General features: G+C 35.4%; 1 long non-coding RNA gene across 1 annotated transcript; it reads left to right on the top strand.

Annotated features, from left to right (window-relative positions):
• The first annotated feature begins 492 nt into the window (after positions 1 to 492).
• Positions 493 to 16099, top strand: LOC141350616 (uncharacterized). The gene is made up of 4 exons (XR_012358733.1): positions 493 to 529; positions 2286 to 4823; positions 4929 to 5010; positions 15821 to 16099. It is a non-coding gene; the product is annotated as an uncharacterized lncRNA (long non-coding RNA).
• The last annotated feature ends 6327 nt before the right edge of the window (positions 16100 to 22426 follow it).

Raw genomic sequence — 22426 nt, 5'->3', positions numbered from 1 at the left:
ACATGGGAACAAAAATCTCACACTAGCAACATAACATAACATAACATAACATAAAAATGACCAAATATTTAAAATTTGTTGTATTTAGATTATATCTACAATTTGACCTTTTATGATGCTTTCTTTTCTGTACTGTAGGGATCATATTAGAGCAATGTTGTAAAATTATTATTTTCAGTCTCAAAGTAGTTTTAAGATTATAGAATATAAAACTTAAATAATATTAAGAGTAAAATGTCCATGGCTGTTAGGCTCTATATTGAAACCTGTCTAATCAGTTGATTTAAGTTGATATAGATGTGTCATAAAACAGCAGCAACATTTAAACATGTCCAAACAGGTCCAACCTGTAATTTTCATACTTTAAAGGCACAAATATTTAAATCTACTTAAGCACAAAGGTTTTATTTCTCTGTAACAGCACCTTCCTCATACCACACCTACAGAGGGAGTGGTTTAAAGTGTCTATAAATTGCTCTGACTTCCACACCTGCTTTGGAGCTGCCGAAATCTTTGACTCTTTCGAGAGGTAAGGCTTTATGTTATTTTATTGTGTTTTTAGCTCATTGGTTATTAGGAAGAATATGTTATATCTTTATACAATGTGCATTTTTGATGACCAGTGGTGGATAAACAATTATTATACATAATTACTTAAATATAAAGAAGAGACTAGGCCTAGTTTTCTGTAATGACAAGCAGGCAAGCAGGTCAAATACCTACACTTGCAGTCATGGCCACTTAAGAGTATACGTGTGAATACATGTAAGTACATGACAGGAAGTACTGTAAGTGTACAAGACTGTGCCATGTCTTAAAAATGCCAAAGGCCAGTGCTTCGGAGCGGTATACAGGGCTAAGCGAATCCCATTATTCATCATGTTCTGAATGTAAATCTTGAGAATTTTTGCCCAGACCTCATAAGAGGTAGCATAAAACTTTCAAGTGTAAGTTTATGAATAGATAATAAATATTTTGGTAGTAAATGTAAAGATTTCTTAAACATTTGCAACTGCTTTTATCACATACACAACATTAATTAGTTTAGTTTGTTCAATGACTACTGAACAAACTTTTTTTTAAAGCTGCGTGCAAAAAATTCTGCTTTTTAGTCAAGGTTTTAGATAAGATTATAATATTTAAATTTAGATAATATTAACTTATCTTAGCAAGTTTATATTTTACTTGAGCCAAATACAGTAAAAAAATCATCAATACAATCATGTGGTGATTTTGTGAATCGCACCCTGCCCATAGAATATCATTCAAAAAAGGCGCCTGCAACTGCCATAAACGCTTTTGGTGTGACTGGCCCCATACTCTTTGCTTGGGTTTGTCTGCAGGCTAACTTCAAGTTGACATAAGTTTATTTGAGAGCAGGTTGAGCAGTAAAAGAAGCTATAAGGCTTGTTTGACACAAGAATCGACAGCCGGATACCGCGAAAACTTTCTCAAGTAAAATGCAAATTGGAAATAAATTACCTGTGATAACAGGCTAGAATTTCTAGGGTTCAATTCCGCTTTAACTATTTCCTTAAAGACACTTTCTATTTTATGTAGCTTAACAATCTTTTGCTGCACATCCGAACTAAAGTCTTAAGTGTTACCCTTTGTTATGAAGGATTAAGGGGATTTGGGCATTGTGTTACTTCCAAAAAATGTTAAAGCAACACTAAGTAGTTTTTTTTTTTACCTTTAAATAATGTCTCTAAAATTATTTCAGTGATAGAACAACTTTTAACTGGACAAATTGTACTGTTGCTGCAACCTGAGCAGCCTCCTTATAGCCGCTGCAAGCACACTCTAAAAGTGGCGGTGGTGGGTAGAGCACACAGCCCCGCCCCTCCCTCTGCCTGCAGAAGAGTGTCTGATACCAGGCACTGTTGCACTTTTCAACCACATGGGGGAGCTGTAAGTCATTTTTACATGGAAACTACATAGTGTTGTTTTAATATCAACAGGAATATACTTCAAAGATATTTACTCTTAAACATTTAGGGAGACAAGTAATTGTGTCCAGTGTGTGTATTACAGAAAAACATTTATTTCATAGTGTAATCCACCCCCACACACAGACTTTCAATTGTTTTACTTCAATGAAACATCTTTTTTAAGCTCAAAATAAGAAACGTGGATTTTTTTTACAGCTTTATTTGCTTATATTTACCAAGGGGGCTAATAATTTTGTACACAATTGTAAATAGTTCTTGGTAGTACTAATAATGTCAATCATTTATCAATCATTGTTCAATCTATTTGTTTTCTGTGATTCATTTTTTATTCAGGCAATGGGCAATTTTACAATTAACACTTGCATGAGATTTGTGAAAGCATCATTTTCAATAAAATTTCTAATTGATTACTTTTATTTCAATGTTCTTCAAGAGAGTACTCTTTGTGAAATTTTTGTTTGTTCAGAAAATGAAAAAAAATGTATAAGTAAAGGTCTTGGTTGTTACTTAGAATCTGGAAATGTGGTGACAGCGTATCATGTTTTAGAAAATCCTGCTCATAATAAAATCTTTGTAATTTTTCCTTTTGCACCTGATTTAACGTACGAGGCTCTATGTATAAAGACAGATGAAAGCCATGATTTGGCTTTAATTCATTTGCAAAGATCTTTAGATTTTCTACCATTCGAAAAAATCCCATTTAAAAAAGAAATTAAGAAAAATGATATGATTTATTTTTTCATCAAGGAGTGTGGTGGCTTCCAAAAGAAGGAGGGCAAGATTACTTGGATCCCTAGGCCTGGAACTACTGTAGAGGGATTACTAGAAAACGATTTTTTAATTTCTGTACAAGGGGTTGAAGGGGACAGTGGAGGTCCTGTTTTTTCAGAATGTGGTAAATTGATTGGGATATACCGTGGGGCTGCTACATCCATTGCCAGGCCTGAAGAAGAATATGGCATTGTCATGAAAATTGAAGAATCTTTTAAAAAGATTGATTGTTTAGATTAATCCACAATAATCAATCATTTAAAAATATTAAAATACAAAAAAACAGCTACCAGGCACTCATTCAAATATAAAAAAAAGAGGAGAAGGAATGAATAAAAAGCCTTAATTAAGTATGGCTTACATCATGTTAAAATCCCATTTTAGATTCCAATTCCGAGGACCAGATTTGAGAACCAATGTAAGAAACAAATTTTACTTCAGAACACTAACCCAATGGCCCACACCACACCTTGTTTGAAAAATGTTTCCCAACCCTTTATCCCAATGCTCAATAAAAACCCCTTGATTCAATTATTACACTCAATATTATACTCTAAAAATACTAGGTTGTTTTTAACCCTTGGTAAATACAAAACATTTTTAATTTTTAACCAAGCGCTTAATAACTGAAATTACCCCGGAAAAAGGTGTTTATTAGCGTCTTTGGTAAAGTTAAAAGAACTCAGCATTTTTTGGAGTGTAGGGTCAAAAATAAATGTACAAAGCTATCACTGGGGCAGTACTCTATAAAAAGGTAACAATATGTACCATTTATGTACAAATATGTATCTTTGAACTGCCAGCATGTACCATTTAAGTACTAATATGCATTCTTTGCATATTTCTTTGTCACTGAAAAAAACAACTAGTAAAATTTACTTAAAAAAATCCTCGTAACAATTTGCACGAACTTTTTTTTAAGTAAAATTTACTGCTTTTTTATAAGTAAAACTTACCTACTAAAATCAAATAAAATTTACTTAAAATTGCATGATAAAACATATGTTAAATAATTAATTAAATGTTACTTAATTATTTTATTTAGAAGTTAGATTTATTTTAATCGTTTAGGTAAAGTCCATTAGGTTTTTTTTTTTAAATTGAAGCATTGCTGTCCTAATAATATTAAATAAATCGTATTTTCTGTTTGTTATTTTCTTTAACATATTAATATGGACATAGTTCTTTTAAGTGTTATAAATGGCATTATAACACACAATTCATGACTGACAACAAGTCAGTCATTGAATAAACTTGATTCGGAACAGAAACGCACACAAACTGTGTTTCTGACATGCATTATCAGCACTGTGGAAAGAATTACAATACACTGTTCTGAACAGGGTTCATGTAAAGAAACACTGATCACCTGAACGGTGACTTCACAAAATTATTATTTACAACAAAACAACATCAATAATATAAGAGCTTAAACCTTTATGACATTTTGCTAACAAATATTTAAGTAGTTAAAGTTCTTATCAGTTCTTATTATGTGATAAAGCTTAAAAAATAAAAATATTCAGGCGCAAAGAATTGTGGGTATTCCTTACAACATGTGCAAATAAATGCAAGTAAATTTTACTTACATTTTTTAGTTAAATGGATTTAAAATTTACTTGATTATTTTAGGACTATGTGCAGTGACTATAAAACAGTTAAATAATACAAGAAAATATCTAATAAGACTTACTATTCCCACACAGTTCATTTTTTACATGAATTAATTGAGTATTTATCATCATTTTACTTAGAAAAATCTAGTTCTCAATAAATGTTAATATTATTATGTAGAAATTATGAGAGTTAATCTAATAAATATTACTACACCAAAAAGTTCGTTTTTTCAGTGATGTACCTTTTTGAAAGGAACCTGTCCCAGTCACAACTTTTGTACCTTTTTTTCTGAGAGTGTACATCAAGACCTGAAATGTCAGATAAGACATCTTAACTAAAATGTAAAATGAGGACCATGAACAAAATTGTAAGATTTGACAAAGGGGAAGATGCTATTCTCATGCGAGTGTGTACTTGTGAAAATGTCCATTGTTCGGCAGCTTCCCGAAGAGAGACCTGGTGACTTATCCAGAACAACAACTTGTAAGTCCTTTTTAACCTTGTTTTTAAATGTGCATACATTTTATATGATATTTCATGTTTAAATATTCGTTTTATTAATTACATGATTTGATATGTTACTCACAGGTGTCTATGTGTTGGTCTGAAGCAGACATCTTAAACTTTGCAAAGAAGTTCGGAAATCTTGGACAAAAACATCAATGTCAAGGTAGTAACATAACAATCGCATTCAGGGACATGCACAGGGGGGTTGCTCAGGTTGCCCGGGCAACTGCCCATATGCCCTTCTCGACTCAAGTTGCCCTTCCGAGGTGGAAAAAAATAAATTGTACTTTTACTTCATTTACACTGTGCAGCGTTCCTTCGTTACTGTATTTTAATTAATTACGAAATTTGTATTTTATTTTTAAATTCCTGTCTTGTGTTTCTGGAGCATTCACGAATTAATGACTCGTTTTAGACAGTTCCTTACAAAGTGTTGCAAATAAATGAGTCCTTTGAGTCGATTCTTTACAAATCAAATGGGCCAAACGTTTTAAATTGGTTTGCGAATTAGTTTGAATGAATTGTTCAGATCGCTGCAAAAACGGAATCGTCTGAAGCAGGGGCGTTGCTAGACATAAAGCTCTACTGGGGCACAGGCCCCCCATTTTTTTTTTACTTTTTCTTGAAAGCCATACAATTTCCTTTGCTTAACCCACTATTCCAACATTGCAACAAGTACCGGGAAAGACAAACATTTATTTAAAAATATTTAAGTATCATCTTCATATAAACATATATACAACATTATTAACATGTTTAAAGGCATAAAATGTTTGGAAATAATGGGTGGAGAGAAATTCTTTTATGCACATTTGCATTTTACATAACAATGATTAATAACTTATTTTTTTATTTTTAAGAATATTTTCATTTTATGACTGCTACTAAAAAATCTATCTTAGTTACTGCTAACTGTTTATGTAATGACCTAGAGCTCGTGAACTAAATATTAATTTCATATCTGAAAATACAGAACAGTATAACACAGTTTTTGTATGTGAACAATGCAATTTTATAGACCATTGACAGAGGTTTTCCTGAGATTTTTCCTCTAATGTTTGAGCCCTGACAGGGTATGATGTTATGTGTCTTTACTCCCTTAAATTCATCATCTCTCATTTTTCCTTTCCTTTTCCTGCTTTGCACAAAACATTTCTGATGTCCATCACATGCGTCAACGATCGGGTGAAAATAAGATTTCCATTATTATTTAGAAACTTACTTAAGTCTCGTCATGTTTTCATAAACCAACTCAATCGCGTGTACTTTGTATGCGGCTGCGCACGGCAAAACAGTCGCGTCAGTGCCGGCGCCAGCCGAGCGCTGATGAGGGGGCGTCTTAAATACCAGAGGGGGCGGTCACACAAAATGCATTTAATTCCCCAAGCTAGAAAATACATATAGCTTTGGTACGTCCCTTAAGCTTTAAGGTGTTATAAACAAACATCTCTGTAATACAACCACAAAAACTACAGCTATAGTGAGCAACGTACATGATCTGAACACTTTTACTATATACAACAACAAAAAAGCATACATAACGTTACTTAACAGCACAACACTGCTCATTTGAAGTTCAGACCCAGACGTAGTCCGTAGTGCAAATAATTTTTACGTAATGGTGGGGGACAGTGTTTGCAAATGGTTTCTAGCTCAAAAACGGTCCAAACGCAACATTTTATCAAAATTTTGGTTCAATTTGATCATTTAACGTAGTTATTTTAACTGCCACAAGTAATGCACCATAAACTAGAGATTAAACACCAGCAGATAGAGAACCACAATAGCAAAATGACAATAACTCGTTTACACATTTAGCTATGCTTAAGGATAGGCTAATTCAAATACCTATTCGTTAATTATAAATTCAATGTCTGTTTTTTATCTATTAATATTAATAATAATACACGTATTTTACTTCTGATAAACAGATGTGTGTGTGAGAGGGAGATCGTATGCTTACCTTTAACGTTAAATGCAGAACAATAATAGGTTGTACTTTAACTTGCAAGGATGCTGAAGAACATAAACATCTGAACTTTTCAAAACAGTCTGGCTGTTCATGGTGCCAGAATTGACATGACAGCCGAACATTAGGTTCTGTGCACCTGAAATGCTCCGATAATAATCCACGCCACGGCATTAAATGATGTGTGGTAATCCGGAGTCCGGTTTTCAGATTTTGCAGCGCTATTTTACATATATATCCATTGCTACAGGGCAGGCCCGGGTAACTCTCCCACTCCTTTCTGTAACTTTTGATATACTTTCGCACTTCGACATCTTGATTTACCGCTGAGACTGAGAACGCTCATTGTCGACGTGCGTCAAGCCGTCAACACAATAGGCTTGTTCAACTCCATGCGGCGCTGCAAGAACCGACAGCCGGATGACGTCAAAGTACCGCGAGAACGATTCGAGAAATCATGCAAAGTGTAATTTCGTCTCGCTCTCGCGGTGCTTTGACGTCATCGCCTCACAGTTCTAGTGGCGCCGCTTGAAGTGTAACAAGCCATGGAGTGGGCGTGTGTTTATTAATGTCACGGTAGAATACATGCACACTTCATTTTTTTGTTTTGTTAAATAATTAGACCGTAAAATTCACTTTAGGAAGACAATACACAAGGCAAATGTGATTTTTCAATAAAATATTATCATTAAAATCCCATTCAACATTAATGGTGATCTGAGGGGGCGAGAGAGTGCCGATGAGGGGGCGACGCCCCCTTACGCCCCCTCGTGGCGCCGGCCCTGAGTCGCGTGCACGCCTCAATTTATGTCCGCGTCCGCGCACCCATATATATATGATGGCGTTGGCACACGTACACGGTTTGTGGGGCTCCGTGTTTACTGTAGTGATGCAAAGTCCGATTCATTTTCGCGAACCGGCTCTTTTCGGACAGTTCGGCTCATTGAACCGGTTCAAAAAGCCGATTCACCGGTTCCTGACGTCATCATGAAATGACATTACTATACGCATTTATTGTATCAATGAAACATTCAAATAAAGTCGTTTGTGTCAACACATTAAAACATTTAGATAAAAAGTTGTTTTTGTGAAGGCATAGCTGATTTATTGCCTTGCATTCACAAGTTAGTAATGTTTGTGGTCACAGTTTAAGTCGCGGATCATAAATAATTAATAAATCGTAAAAAAAATTTGACAAACCTACAACTTGAATAAGATTCCTAAAAGACACTGATGCACAATTCCGGATATGTGTAAGTATAAATAATAAATAAACTTGTGTGTTAAACTCATTGGTCTTCCTTAAACAACTACAATATGATTTGCATGCAAAATAAATCGTATCATAACTAAAGCTTTCTAATAAAACAAGCATATCAAGAAACTAATAAAACAAAAAACTTTACGCATCAGGCTCATTCAAATCCTCGGTGATTCACACGCAGTTTTTTTTTTTTTTTTTTTTTATTAAACAGAAAAAAAAATAACAACAATTGTTATCATTGCCATGTTACAATAAAATAATATGCCAGAGTCCAGTCTTTCAGTCCAAACCAAGTGCCAAGTCCTTAAACACAGCAATTGTTCTCATAGCTTTCAGGTTTTTAGAGGATTCAAGTGTATCAAAATATATTTTCATTTCATGTTTAAATCTTAAGAAAAGGGGTTTGCACTTTGAGAATTTACACTTATGAATATGATATTTTGCTAGCAGAAACAAAAGGTTTATAAAATAAATATCATTTTTCTGTTCATTCTCATGAAAGCCAAAAATTACATTTCTGTATGAAAACTTAAAAGTTGGATAAATATAACATTTAATATAATCACACAAGTCACACCAGAATGTCATTGTATAAGAGCAATTCCAAAATAAATGTAGAGTAGTTTCAGGTTTCTTTAAACAGAAAGAACAGAGGTTATTAATATCATTCTTAAGTCTTTTGAGAGAGCATTTATCTGGGTAGACCCTATGAATTAACTTAAAGGTAATTTCTCTCACTTTGTTAATGATTAAATACTTGTGAGGTAAAGTCCAAACCTTTTTCCAGGGAATGTCACTTACAAGTCCATTCCAATAAGAAATTACATATGGCGTAGAAACAGATTGCTCTTGAAACAAAACTCTGATTTTCTTATTGTTTTTTGTCTTCGATAAAGAAAAGCACTGTTTACCTACAAATGTTTCACATAGATCCATTGGGTGACATAAAGATGAAAAAGAAAACCCTTTAAAAAGCATAAGAACGCCTTGTGGCACTGCATCAGCCACTATCGCAAATTCTTTTGGAGTAATAGGAATTCCATGCTTTACTAAAAATTCTGAATAATTACAGATTGAACCATTCTGATTGAAAAGCTGAGATACGAAAATAATTCCATTTTTAAACCAACTGTCAAAGAAAAGAGATTTACGTTTATACAGAAGATCCTTATTATTCCAAATTATATATGAATGAGGTGTAAAATTGTGTTTAAAAATTAGGGACCAAGCTAATAAAATTTGTCTATGAAAAAGGGATAATTTGATAGGGATTTTCATAATGCTATAATTACAGGTTAAAATAAACTTTAAACCACCAAGTTTTGAAAAAATAACACTAGGGATCAAATTGATTCACACGCAGTGTCAGCAACTCATCCGTCAAAATCGTCGGCAATCCTCGCCTCGGCAATCATCGACAAACTTCGTTCGGTGGTTCTTTATGAGTCCGACGTGCTATTTCGGCTGTGCGTCCTGCGTCATCAACCCGGAACCTATGCCCAAAACTAAAGTTCGATTCAGTTCGATTTGCGAACCGGCTCGACCGGTTACTTCCTGAGAACCGGCTCAAAAGAACGATTCGTTCAAGAACTTAACATCACTAGTTTACTGTGTTCATTAGACTTTTTATCGAATTAACTTACTTTTTTACGCAGCTTAAACATTGGCTAATCAATCTTTTAACATTGAGGCAATCGTTTGGCAAAAACCAAAGCATGTGTGCACGTTTTGAACTCCGACATCAAAGACAGCACACAAACAAACAATACCATCTGCGTTTCTACTTGCTGTTTATTTGTATTACAGCGGTACTTTCTGCCACTATAGTTGGATCATTAATACCCAGAGCCCGACCAAAGCTTGTGAAAAATGTCCAAACTATAAACTATGTTCCTAACAAACTTCATCTGTATAACTTTGGATATGGGCAATTTACTATTTATCGTTCATTTCTAACCATTGGTCCAAGGCGCATTGTATGCGCGACAATACGTCTTTCCAACCGCATCAAAGTAAACAAATTTTATGCGGTATCGTACCTCTTTCTACTGGTCTTGCTCGCGGGAGATGTGCAGCTCAATCCGGGCCCATGCCTTGTGGATACACCTGTTGACAACACGACAGACCTCCTCCCGAACCAACAAGTGGAGTTTCCTGCCCTGGTTATCGGTCAGATTGGCTCTGCGCCGCCCGGAGTGCCCGTGGGTTTTCGGACACTATCGACCGGCGAGGACGGGGCCTGGAACGGGGATTTGAGTACACAGCTTCACGATGACGCGAGAACGACGGAGTATGTAGAGAAACGTGCCTGCGTGGTTGAGGGGCTGATGGAGGTCGGGATGGCAATGGACAAAAACAAACTGGGTCATTCAATTGGCGGTGCTGGCTCGCGAAGTACTGCTGTCCACGCCAAAGTAAGACCACACCAAACACAAGCAGTGACCAAACAGAGACAGACTTTATTTTTTCAGACTGTTAATCATGCCAAAGTGGTTTGGGACCCTATGGTAAAGCCTAAAGGTATTTTGGGAGGTCATTTAAACATACGAAGCTTATTTCCCAAACGAGATGAGATCAGGATATTGTTGTCTGAATCCAATATTGATTTTCTCTGTATTAGTGAAACATGGTTACATGATAAAATTCCAACTAGCATAATTGATGTTCCGGGATATACATGTTTTAGAAGGGATAGAACTGTGGGCAGGGGTGGGGGGGGTACTGATATTTATTAAGGATACGTTTAATGCAAAGGAAATTTATCCTACTGCTGATATATCTACCGAATGTTTATGTCTTATTGTAACATTGTCACAAAATATGCAATTTTATATTTTAGTTATATATAACCCTCCCTCATCATGCACTGCATCATTATATGAAAACCTGGATGTGCTGTTTAAAAACTTTAAGCACAGTAGCGAGGTGCTTGTCTTTGGAGATTTTAATATAAATTGGTTAGACAAACAATGTAGGAAAAATCTGAAAAACCTTACATCCAAACATGACTTTTGTCAAATGATTGAAGCACCTACACGTATCACCAAGAATACTCAAACACTGATAGATCTAATTTTCACGAATAAACCTGAGCGAATCATAAAAGCATATAATCTAGTCACTGGTCTATCTGACCATAATATGATTTTAATTGCAAGAAAATTGACAAAGAAAAGACTGAATAAGTTTATAAATCGAAATCGTAATTCTTTTAAATTTGAAATCCCTCATAATAAATTAACTGAATTCGAGACCGAGCTAGCTGGTGTTAACTGGGTTGAGTTCCAACAATATGACCAAGTAAACGACTCTTGTGATAAATTTATGTCCACTATCGGGTGTATTGTGGATAAATTCATTAAAAAGCGAAAAAAATCCCAGAGAAAATTTCAGCTACCATGGATGAATGATAATATTAGAAAATTAATGAAAAAGCGGGACCATGCTCTGAAATTTTTTATCAATACTCGAAGGGACATTGATTTGAAATTATTTAAAGGTCTGCGTAACCAAGTTGTCAGAGAACTCAAAATGGCGAAATCAAATTATTATATCCAAACTTTATCAGAGGCCAAAGGGAATGGTAAAATAATTTGGAAGCATTTAAATAGTTTATTAAATCCAAAGGGTACTGTCACACAAACCAAATATGAACTTAGAATTGGTGAAAACATCATTACTGATAGTGCACAAGTTGCAGAGGAATTTAATAATTTTTTAATACAATCTGTTAATAAGCTTGCATCAAGCTTTCCAAGCAGGAACGATACAGGCCTTACAACAATAGACCTGCTTGAAGATCAAGACAATTCATTTCAGTTCAGGGAGGTTGATCAGACAGTTGTTCTGAAAGTTATACAGGACTTAAATATCACCTTCTCAAAAGATATTTATAATCTAGACACAGCTTTTCTAAAAAAATATAGTAGTATTTTGGTCCAGCCTCTTACTAATCTTATTAATATTTCCATTAAATCTGGGCAATTTCCAGATGGGTGGAAAAATGCTTTGGTAGTACCCCTTTTTAAATCTGGAGATAATAAAATATCTGGTAATTATAGACCTATTAGTCTTCTTCCTGTTTTTTCTAAAGTCTTGGAGAAGATTGTCTCAGAACAACTGATGCACTATCTTGAGATAAACCATTATTTAAGTCCTCTACAATTTGGATTCAGGCAAAACCATTCTACAGAATCTGCTATTTGTTTATTAACTGAAAATATCAAACAATCACTTGACAAGGGAAATGTAGTAGGTGCAGTATTTCTAGATTTAAAAAAGGCATTTGATACAGTCAATCACAAGACCTTAATTTCTAAATTAGCTAAGTTTAATTTATCTAAAAAGTCATTATTTTGGTTTGAATCATATTTAAAAAACCGTGAACAATGTGCTACAATTAATAATGTGAGATCCACCTTTCTCAAAATTGAAACGGGGATCCCTCAGGGCACGGTTTTGGGACCAATACTTTTTAGTCTCTACATTAATGATTTGCCAAATGTATGTCCAGATTTAGGTCTGCAGATGTATGCAGATGACACAGAGGGGTATGCATCTGGTAATACTTTTAATATTGTGGCTGATAAATTGAATGCCAACCTAGACAAAATATCATCCTGGCTGGCCTCATCTTGTTTAGTTTTAAATGCTAAAAAAACAAACTCGGTCTGCTTTTCCATTAAAAACGACCTGTAACACAACTATTGAATGTACAAATTAATGGGGAGCTTGTTGAGCAAGTATCTGAAGTGAAGTACCTGGGAATAATTATAGACTATCAATTGAATTTTAAAAGTCATATCAAGAAAATTAGTAAAACCATTAGGGCAAACTTGGGCTGTTTTAGTATGATACGAAATTGCTTGACTCTTGATTGTGCTTTTATTTTTATAAACTCTATGATTTTTTTCACATATATCATATGGCTTGACTACATGGTCCCAAGCTCACCAGTCATCAGTTAATTCTATAGAGTGTCTTTATAACCGAGCTTTGAAAATCCTAGACGAGAAGAGAATAAGGTACCATCATTGCAAAATCTTGAGCAAATATAAGGTTTTAAGTTTTGCTAATTTTATCTCTTTTCAAATGCCTAAATAACACTGCTCCCCCACCTCTTTGCAAACTAATAACAAAATTACAAAATTGCACAAGATCCACCCGAGCAGCATTAAATGGCAATTGCATTATCCCTTACTGTAGAACATCATTTGCCCAAACTGCCTTTTCCATAAAAGGGGTGAAATTATGGAATTCTCTGCCAGGCCACTTGAAATGTATTCCAACGTTTTTCTCTTTTAAAAAACATACTAAATTGTGGCTAATTCAGGAACAAAATTGCTCTCATATTTAGTTTTTATACTGCTCTTTTTGTATTTAATTTAAACTGGTTCTTACTTCACTTTTAATAATGTTGTTCTGTATTTCTTTTTTTCTTTTCTTTTTTTTTTCTTCTTTTTTAACTAAAAGCCCCTCTAGGGACAAGTGTTGTAAACTAGCCTCGGCTAAAAACACTATGATACATACATCAAATGACTGTTTACAGTGTATTTATGTCTCTTCTTTGTATCTGTCCCTACTAAAATAAACGTAAATAAAAAATAATAAGTTCATGTCCGTGCGCCGACGCGGACATGAATTGAGGCGTGCACGCGTCAGTGCGACTGGTGCGTTGCTTTTTCAAACGTGAATTGGGTAACTACATTGCATATAGATCCGTTTTGCCGCGATTGTCTTTGTAAAGGAATAAACTAGTTAACTGCTAAAATGTAAACGTGAGATTTACACAGGGGCACAAAAGATTTACACTGGGGCACGTGCCCCAGTAAAAGGGGTCTAGCGACGCCCCTCTGAAGCTGTTTTACTCGTAACCTATGTAGAAACACACAGAATATAACCATTTGGGTGACGTGGAAATGAATTTACCATTACCAATCTTTTAACTAAAAGCAAAACTTCACACATGTACCCGCCATTACATACGCGCGTCCTGTTCGTCGTCAAACACAGTTAAACGCGTGCAACCTCCAGAAACACTGTAGCACAGATTGAAGAAAATCCATCGATGATTGACGTCTGATTCGCTGTACTGTATGATGTAAGTGCTTCTCACAAAACACACGTGACATGACCACATAAGAAAACATGAGTTTTGTCTAAAATCATTTTTATTTAAGTGTAAACTGTCAATGTCCTCAGACCATCTTAGGAGATGCTAACTTTATACATAGTGAATGCAAAACTCTTTTCAGTTTACTTTTCTGATATTTCTGCTATAAGCTATGTCAACATTGAGACTAGAGTTAATTTGTAATGTTTGGCTATGTGTTTGTTTTCTTTTTTCTGTACTGTTTGTGTATGTTGCAGTTTTACATGCTGTAAAAGTGCCCTTCATAAGTATTCCTCTGTTTGCTGTGGAGTCAAGAAATGCCTATACATTAAAAGATGAACATGAGACAAAAGTACAGAATCTGTCACATTATTCTTGTTTAATAGGCACTGAGCTGTGTTCAGATTGTTTACACATGAAAAGCATAAAATGTGTAGGATCAGTTTGATTCACTTATGTGCATTTGGTTACAACACACATAAATCAGCATTAAATGCTGTTGTTCTTTGTCGGTAAAGAATGTATGTGTTGAAACATAAACAAAGGTTAATAAAATGTGACATTCTAAACTTCTGGCATACTGATATTCATCTTACCAAATTCTGGTCTCCACAGCAAACAGAAAAATCTTCTCTTTACTATTCTGATTCTTATGGAGGGCACTGTATTGTTTATGTGTGTGTGTGTGTGTGTGTGTGTGTGTGTGTGTGTGTGTGTGTGTGTGTGTGTGTGTGTGTGTATGTGTGTGTGTGTGCGCGCGCTAGATTTATTTTTTCATGAGTACCTAATAACTTGCTACTTGACTATTATTTTCATTGCATATTTTTTACTTCTACTTTAGTAATTATTTTTTTACTCACTTGTACTTTTACTTAAGTAAAATTTTTGGCTACTCTTTCCACCTCTGTTAAAATCTTCATAAATCCAGGCTGAGTTTGCCATGTCAGACAGATAGCAGCTAGCTATCATACACTGTAAAAAAATCCGTAGAAATTACAATGGTATTGCAGCTGGGTTGCCGGTAAATTACCGTAGATTTAAATTAATGTTATTTAATGGCAAGAGTTTGTTCAAAGTTGAATAAATTTGAAATATTAACAAGTTTTTATCTTTACAGAATAAAACTACACAATAGCAGCCTCATGCAAGGCATTCTGGGAACCAGAAATCATCATCAACCTTTTTCTGTTTTTTGCTTCAGATTTTGTTTCCTAGAACGTTTTGCTTGATGCTGTTTTTCTAGTTTTGTTCTGTGAAAACAGAGACTTGTGAGTGCTTGATGTTCATTTAACTTTGAACAAAATGTTGCCAGTAATAACATAAATTTAAATCTAAGGCAAGTTACCGGCAACCCAGCTGCAAATTTATCCAGAATTGTTTTACACTGTAGCGTGCAGACAAGCAGCCTAGGCTACTATGTTTTGGGTATGCATTAGGCAAACATGTTTGCTGATTTTAATAACGACCCTGGCCATGAATTTTTTTAAAAAAACATTTAGGGGGGGGTGCCCTTTTTTAGGTCAGAGCAACTGCCCCTAAAAATTCCTGTGCACGTCCCTGACATTCATGTCTTTTTGTGGTTTTGATAGAAGTAAATGAGTATTTGTATCAATATATATTGTGTTTAGTGTCTTTTCAGGACCTTGATACCCTAAGCACCTCTCACTTCATCTCTCCATCTTATTGAAAAACATCTTCATCTTCTGCTCCACACTGCACACTGGATAGCACTACGAGTCAAGCAGACAGTCTCACTCTCTCGTCGTATAATATAACAAAATTTGTCAATTGAAAAGCATTAATTTCATTAAAACAGTAAATAACAAAATTCTGTAATTCTAATATTGCTCCTTTAAAAAATTATACAATTGGTAATTCGAGAAAAGATAATAAATACAAAATATATATAAAAAAGAGTTGTGTGTCCGTTTTGTTCAACAGCCTAATGATGAAATTGCTTGTTTGTTTGCCAAATGCATGAAGGTAAAGTAAATTCCCAAATAGCAGATATCAGAAGTCATGATGAACAGAAAACACAATCTCTTGTCAAAACTTCTGCAATAAATATGCTTTCATTAGTCAAAGCATTAATATGATTAATAAGATGTGCTGTCCCAATCACAAAAATGTAGCCGAAAAAAACAGTTTGGGCTCATTCTACATAAAGAGTATATGCCACACTTTTTTTCATTATGATATAGTCTTTTATCCTCCTCAAATGGATAGGCAACATATTTACTAGAAATGTGTTTGTGTTTTTTTTTTGTTTTTTTTTTTTTGCTGTTCTTGCATTATTTCTTACTAAGGTCCTTCGCTGTAGTTGCTTCATTGTTGGACCCAGGGCCGGCACTACCTATAGGCAAAGTAGGCAAATGCCTAGGGCCTCAGACTTGGGGCCTCTATAACCACTAAATTCATCTGCGAGAAATCACAGAGGAGTCTGCTTAGTTGCTCTCGTGGTAAGTTTAGGTACCTTAAATATCATTAAGGTACCTTAATGATATTTAAGGTATATATAATGTATTGCAATACATAATATGAATATATCCATAGTTTATAATAAATAACTGTATACCGTATATTGGTTCAGTAAGAGGGAAAACCTGTTCATACCCAACTAAAATATTTAAAAAAGCAAGAAAAGGTTACTGATGTTCATTTACTGAAATAATGTCTAGGTGGTGTTCAGCTGTATGTTTTAGGGTTAGGGTTTTTGCAGTCTTTTTAATTTTACTCTTTGAAGAAAGCAAAACTGTTCCCAAAAAACTGCGGGTTTTTTAATAAATTACTGCCTCCACAACAACAACAAAATTTGCCTGCATTAAAATGTTTAACACATGTGATTTTGCATAATTTCTAATTACATTTTAACATAAATTTAATCCTTTGTTTAACTTGATTAAAAAGAAAAGTAATGGGGAAAACATGTTTGATAACTGCAGTGCAGTGCTACAAAAACACTTTATGACACTTTCTCACATTATTCTGAAAATTAGAGGGGTGCGAGGGGTCTCCAACATATATTTTGCATAGGGCCTGCAAATATCTAGAACCGTCCTTGATCAGACCACCTCCATTAAGCCATCATGTCCCAAAATAAAGCAAACTTTCCCCTTAATTGAAAAAAGTCAATTTTACAGTTTCCTACATAGATAACTCTTTGATAATAAATGAGAAATATCTTCTAAATATATTCAACTTATATTGCAAATGATAAATGTGATTATCATATAATGATAATCACATTACTAATCACATGACTAGTATATATATTAGTCATCATGTGGTTACTTACTTTATGACCTATAGCAGTGGTTTTCAAACTGGGGGCCGCGAGATGGTGCCAGGGCGGCCCCAGTTTTATGACGTTTTATGAAATACATTAATTTATCATGAATTCTGTGTAATTAAACCTAAAAAATAAGGCTACTAAACAAAGCACTACTTTTTTGTATAATTTAATGTTTTTTTTATTAAAATGTTGAGTTTTAGACAGTTTTTTGTCACATTTTCTTTGGGGGGGGGGGGGGGGCGCGAAGGAAAGCACGGTACACAAGGGGGGCCGCAAGCTGAAAAATTTTGGGAACCACTGACCTATAGCACTCAAACGAGGGTTGTAATCATTTAATAATTTGTAAAATAAAGGTGTTTCCCGATGCTATAGTGCTTGAAGTGGGAGCTATTTTTTTAATCTTTAGCATACCTTCACTTTCTCCACTCCTCACATGTCGCCTGTACGGTCAAAGCGTCAGTGAATGAGTGATTAATAGTAATGGCATCACACTACAGGGAGGGGGCACTAAGTGAATGATGTGTAGTAGCCTATTTATCTTCTTCTCGACAAATCACGCGAATAAAAGCAGTTTATCGGAAGCTAATAACCTTTGTCTTCAGAAAGGAACCAAAAGAGAATGTGTCAGTCAGAACCCCCAGATGAAGTAAACACTGTCATCAACACTCTTCTACAAAGGCCGGTATTTCAGTGTTGGCGGGTAAGACATCTACTCCTTCTAGCCACTTTGGCGGGTTAAATAATTTTGTGACTGTAGTTTTCTTAAAAGCCATGAGAAATAATAAACAATGCGAGGTGCGAAACTACAATGACGTACAGTATCAGAGAGCGCGTGTCCAGTTTTGTGCAAAGCCAAAAGCAAAATTATAATTGCGCAAAAGTAAAAATGCACATGATGATGAACAAACCTCTCTCTCTCTCAGTTTCATTTAATGAAACTGAGAGAGAGAGAGGTTTGTTCATCATCATGTGCATTTTTACTTTTGCCCAATAATAATGCTATCTCAATAGTTGTCAGTACCATAAATATATCTTTATACACAAACCATGAACAAGCTTATACAATCTGCATAAAAAAGCAGTAAAATTAATGTAACATTACATGTCTTGACCGAGCAGTGTTTACTGATGTTTTTAATAAATCTAAAGTGTTTGTATAGGTTTTTTTTTTACTTTTTATTTAATCTTATACACTCCTGCACCACTTTTATTAGATTCTTTAGAAGCTAGCCTAAAGTACGTTGACCAGACGTCCCGGTTTTCTGGGGATAGTCCCCTTTTTGGTGTTCTGTCCCCGACTGGAGCTGTCCCCGGAAATGTCCCCGTTTTACAGCACGCCCAAAACCATAGATATGTACACTAGTGCTGCGTCCGAAACCGCCTACTACATACTATATAGTACGCGAAAAGCAGTAGGCGAAGCGAGTAGTATGTCCGAATACATAGTATTCGAAAATCAGTATGCGAAAAGTACCCGGATGACCTATTACTTCCGGTTAGATTTTGCAGTGTGCATACGATGAACGCTACACTATCCCATGATGCCCCGGACGAGGAGTTATCCAACGAAGAAGAGGCACGCGGCTGTTTTCGCGCTGAAATGACACGATGTGATGACGACGTATGTCACGTGATGTAGCAACATGGCGGATGTAGTACGTCCGAATCTCATTCATACTACCAGGATTCATACTATACAGTGCCTACTGTTTTAACGCCAAGTAAGTAGGTACTTCATCTAATTCAATACCTACTATACAGTATGCGGTTTCGGACGCAGCCTAGATGTCGCCTTGGCTACGGCAGTTCATTGGACCGAATGCGTCAAACAGATCCGCCATCTTGAAACAGGGGAATCCCGCATCAGCATCATTGTAGGCAATGGTGTAACAGAAATAAAATCACCATAAATCGTCATGAACACGATTTTCTTGGTTTTCTTTTGGTTCGTTTCAACAGTCAGACATGTATTTAGCATTTAGTACAAAAAAAATGTACTTTTTCTAACTGTAATGCATAGTGCTAGTATCCCTTTCATCCATGCGCAGCACAAAAGTCCGGCATCGTTCATGAATTCGAAATACAGGCGGAGATAGCTGCTTTACCTAGATACTTCCTATGACAAGACCCCTGTTCTAAGATGGCGGCGGTTTTGACGCATGCTCAGAGCCCCAAGGCGACATCTAGTGTATATATCTATGGCCCAAAACAACCAGCAAATACACTGAAAACCCCAATCAACATGTAGCATTTTACCAGACCGAAGCAATTATGTAATGATTTTTTTCACCAGCAGAGGGGCCGCGTGCCACTGATTCAGCGAGGAAGAATTTACTACGAGACCAAACACATAAAAAAGCGTCATTCTTCGCGTTTACAATGCTATGAAATCAGCTGAAATAGTACCTTAGAAGTCATTTTTGATGAGGTATGTCTCTTGTTAAAAAAAGGGAAAAAATAGATTTAGGCTACAGAAATTGTTTAATTAATTGAATTAGAAACACTGCAAAAAATGACTTTATTATTAGTGTTTTTCTCTTGTTTTCAGTTCAAACAAGATGCATTTTTTTGATGGGCAAACAGACTTAAAATAAGTCTAGTTTTTAAACCAAAATATCAAATTTGTTCTTAAACAAACAAAAAAAATCTACCAACACTTAATTCAAAAGATTATTTGCATGTTTTAAGCACAAATTCACTTCAATTAAATTTTTTTGTCTCAAAGCTAGATTTTTCTTAGGGGATTTTGCTTATCAAGAAAAAGCATCTTGATTTAAGGATTTTTAGATGTTTGTACTGAAAACAAGACAAAAATACTCTAGAAAAAAAAGTAAGTCATTTTTTGCAGTGAACCCACAACAATAAAAAGAAGAAATCTTTCATAAAAAATGTTGACCCCATTTTTTAATTCATAGATAACAACAAATGAGATGTTAATGATATTTTGACCATTTAACTAAGAAGTCCCCGGTTTTCATTTAAAAAATCTTACTAAACTGCATGTTTTTCATGCAGCTAAATATATTATAGGATCTGTAGTCTTTTACCAGATATACCGTAATTTGTAGTCTTAATTTGGGTGGTTAATCTGCATTTATAAGGGCTTTAGATCTCTAATGTCAATGGTGCACAAGAGAGTACCAAAACTTTTCCCCCACTTCAAGCACTGAGAGTAGCTTTAAAGATTCTTTGCAGTAATAAAAGTTTTTTTCAGATTATATAAAGGTATGAAAGTAACGGTTTTGCTAAAAACATTTGACTAAATGGTTCTTTGAGGAACCAAAATAGTTTTTTCTAACTATGGCATCGCTGTGAAAAACCTTTAGTTTAAGAGTGCAGGCCATAAAATAACCACATGATGGCGCTAAATATCTGTAAATAAATCAGAACCATGGAGCCTTACCTCCACAGCTGCTTTATGACTGCAGCATCTCTGCATTTAGTCCACATGTGCGTGCAACTGACGCTTATGAAAACACCTGTTTTTAATCTGATCCGTAATCCAACTCTAGTCTCTTTTAAGGAAGTGGAGGACAGACAGAGGTGAAGTGATGACTGATTGCTCTATAGTCAAAGGATGCAAACTTATTTTGTGGCTCATATTCAGTTAAGTGTGTTTTTGTTTAAAGACCACATCACAATCTAATTCATTCAAGACAAACTAATGCATTCCTCTCAATGACAGCACAGGTTGAAGTTTAAGAAACAATCAGACATAACCCACAGGGAAATAATAATCCAGTAGTGTGTAATATAAAGGGAAGTGTGCCAGAGTACAGCTGCACCCTTCTCACATCACCTGCTGTTCACAACAGCATCATTTCTGCCAAGTTTTGTGAAAACCACAAAATCTACTCCAACCTGATTCAGAGCTATTTCTGACCGATGCGAGACGATAAATCACTCTTGGTGTCCACACGGTTCTCTGTTGGTGTTTGTAAGACCCTTTGGTCTCATGGGCATCTACAGAAGGCCCAGTGTGAGTTTTTGAAGAGAGAAACCTTACGCTGACCCACGCAACACGCTTCACCAATTAGCAGTCTTACTACAGGATCAAATGGAATTGAAAACATTCACTGACGGTACTGCGGCGCATCACAATGGCCCATTCATGAAATTCCGGGCTGCTGACTTTTTCCTCCCTTTCTTGCTTTTTTCTTTCTTTCTTTTTTTGTGAACGGCACTAGAAGCTGACCTTTCTCTCGCACGCAGCTTACGGCGGCTTTATGAGTCAGAGTTTGGAGCGGATTCACACTTGGCGCTGGTGTAGTTCACAATGGTTTCGTACCTGAGATACTACGATCTGGCCATTTTGTCAGTGATGATGTTTCCCGGCCACAAAACACAACATGGGGGTCTAGTTAAGGATGTATACCTTGGATAAAAGCATTTTCTAAATTCATAATTGCTTTTTTACCAGACCGCAAACTAAATGCTACAAAAATCGTTGATAAAAACTTTTTCTAATGGTTGTCGGTCAGGTTGATGTGTGTGTCAGAGCTTTGACCTCTTTATAAATGGCCTCTCTGTTTCTATAATTAATTGTTTATTTGTATTGGGTGGTACTTTTGTCGGGTTTTAAAGACAAACCGGTGTCTCTGCTTGTAGGTCTTTCCATTGGAGCTTACGAAAACTTTACTGGGACCAGGTGTATCTAAAAAAAAGGCACAACATAAACACACACACACACACACACACACACACACATTCAGAATAAAAGCATATGTAAGAAAAATCCAAGGGCCGCATGCATTTTCAATTATCTCCGTCCGCTTGCAGATCTCAACTTTCCATAAAAATCAGCCAAGTCCCATAGCCTCTGCTCGCATGAAACCATCTGATATAAATATAACTTTGCAGCTTGTCGGGTTAGAAAGCCATAAATACGACTGGTTGTACGCAAAGACCTTACTTTTCTCATCGCTACTAAAAATATAGAGTA

The sequence above is a fragment of the Misgurnus anguillicaudatus genome, chromosome 18 (assembly GCF_027580225.2).
Source record: "Misgurnus anguillicaudatus chromosome 18, ASM2758022v2, whole genome shotgun sequence".
Lineage (NCBI taxonomy): Eukaryota > Metazoa > Chordata > Actinopteri > Cypriniformes > Cobitidae > Misgurnus > Misgurnus anguillicaudatus.
The sequence above is the reverse complement of the archived record's forward strand: the minus strand, read 5'-3'. Positions and strand labels throughout refer to the sequence as shown.